This window comes from Phaseolus vulgaris, chromosome 11, assembly GCF_000499845.2.
Source record: "Phaseolus vulgaris cultivar G19833 chromosome 11, P. vulgaris v2.0, whole genome shotgun sequence".
In the NCBI taxonomy this organism is placed as follows: domain Eukaryota; kingdom Viridiplantae; phylum Streptophyta; class Magnoliopsida; order Fabales; family Fabaceae; genus Phaseolus; species Phaseolus vulgaris.
Genome location: NC_023749.2, coordinates 11,674,155 through 11,676,945, shown reverse-complemented (window position 1 = coordinate 11,676,945; position 2,791 = coordinate 11,674,155).

Here is a 2,791-nt window from a genome sequence, read left to right as displayed (position 1 = left end):
CCGTATAAAAATCATTTATATCGATTCCTCGCATATAAAATTATTAAGATGCTTTCTAAATATTGATTCCTCGAATATTTATAAAAACTTCTTATCAGTAAGATGAAACGTTGATAACAATTAACATTTCAAACTTATTCCTAGCATTCAAATATGTTAAGCATTATCATTTCGAGATCAAGGCGAACAAGCATTACTAACAAAATGATGATAATACCAATCATCAATCAAGAAAACAATATTATGTTTAGATATCACCTCAATACATAAGAGTTTGAACAAATTACTCTCAATCCCAAATGATAGAATTAGCCACACATGATAATATTGTGATTAGCATGACAATATTGTGATAAACATTATCATTTGGGTCACAACCTTAGAAGTACTTTCCAATCAAATCTAAGTTTCGAGATCATGGTAAACTAAACATTACAAACAAAACAATAATATCAATCATCAATCAATAACATAATATTATGTTTTAGATATCACCTCAATACATAAGAGTTTGAACAAATTAATCCCAATCCCAAAGGGTACAATTAGCCACACATGATGGCTGTTACAAATAGGGAGAGCAAGAAAAGAAGATTATGGATGTTTCTTCTTGACGACTGTCTTCTCTTGGGTTTCTAACACCTCTTATTGTCCCAATTGGATTACAATTCACCCAATGATGTTTTTATCTCAATCTTTCCCGTCTAGGGTTATGCCTCAAGCCTCCTATATAACCTAATTGGATAGGGTTTAGTGACTTCTCGCTTGGGCGTTATTGGGCTCGCCTAGGCGAGTTGCACGAAGAAAGGCCCAACGCTTCTAGAGCAATCTCGCTTGGGAAAGATTGAGCTCACTTGAGCGAGATCCTTTGGGGCGTCTGGCTTAGGCGAGTTTTGGACGAGCTTTGGTGAGTGCTGGTGTATTCCAACTTTCCCATTTTAGCTTTATATATTCTCCTTTTCCCCAATCATCTCCATTCTTTCCTAGAATCCTGAAATTAACATAAAATTTAGGAATAAATCGTTCTTATTTAAATTAAAATCACAAAATATGTAAAAAGGTATAAATTCATAAATTAGGAGTTATTTTATGGTTATTTTATCAATTACTATCCATAAGTGCATGTATTTTAATATGAAATATTACTGAAATCAGACATTTATCACTCCCCCCAACTTAGAATCTTGTTTGACCTCAAGCAATGTAAATGAATATATTTAAATTTAAATATCAAAACAACTTAATTCACTAAACAACTGATTAAATTAGTAACTTATTATGCTTCTAAATTCAAATATAGAAAAATATAGATATAATCAACTTTCAGGATCAAATCAAAACAATAAAATGACAATTCATCAAGGAATTTCTTCTCATATGCTCACAGGTAATTGTTTCTCTCTATTTTCACTTAATCATAACAAATCACAGTTTCTTTTCATTTCATCTTCCTATCACAAACATATTAGAAACATGAATCTTGAGGTCTTTTCCAGGGTTATAATGAGGTCGGGCTTCCAAAAAGTATTGTTTTTTCATATAACAAAATGCACATCTTAAAGAAGAAGAGCATACCTACAATCCAATTATAGCACATATGTGTTATTTAATCACTATTTTCTTTTGACTTCACACTTTTCCTCTTTTTCTTTCTTACTTGTTCATGATTTTCAACATGAATTTTTTTTTTCTCTTTTTTTTCATCAATAAGAATAGATTCTTCCTATTTTCAACTTTTTGAGATTTCAACAATTGTAACCAACCATTCCCTTTTCTATGTATATTGCATCTATGTTCTCATTCCTTAAGCATCTCAAAGGGTAGGAAAATATATCATCAAAGGTTTAGGGTGCAATAATAACAAAAATTCTTGGCTCAAAAGCGATATATAAAAAAAATGAATTATAATAAGATAAAGGTTGCCTACTTGGCCCTGGGTTCCTAATTAACACAAATGCCTCAATCATCTTCATGCTCTTTTATGACGTAACAAAAAATAAATATTAAGCAACCACAACTGTCAATTCATCAGTAAAACTCTCAAAATTGTTTAAGGTTCACACACTCACTTGGTTTAATTGGTTTCATTCCTTATTGTTTTGTCATTCTCTATTCTAATCAGTCATCTTGTTAAATTTCACATTTCACAATTTCAACTACCTTTAAATATGGATTCAATCATATTTTCTCTTTTAACCTGTCTAATTCATCTCACTATTTAATATTTAAACACAAATTCCCTTTTTTCCCCAATTTTAATATTTCCGTTCTTTTTTATTTATGAAAAATAAAACTAGAAAACCAATTAAATTAAAACTAAAAATAAATCAAGCATATAATTCAATAATAGCAATTCAAACCATTAAAAATTAACAAAATAATAAAATAAATAGAAAAAAAAACAACCGAAAAATAAAAAAATAAATAGGAAAATAAAACAAAATTCAAATAACTGAAAATAAAAGGAAATTAGAAAGAGAAAACCATATTTTGTTCAATCCTCTCTTCCTAAGAAGTCATCCAACTCTGTGTTAAAGTCTTCATCTACTCTAGATGGGTCTGCTTCATTTGCTGAATCTACCCCCCTAAATAATAGAACATGTCCCGAGGTCAAGATACATAAGCTTCAAACTAATCGAGAGGCATGTAAGGAGTGGGTTGCCTTTGAGGAAATTTTTATTTTTATTATTTTTGAAAAAAAAAAGGGATATTTTGCTTGGGCGAGATTCCTTATAAGAAAACTCAATTTCACATCGTCAAACTTGCCTAAGCGAGATAACTCTAGAGAGCA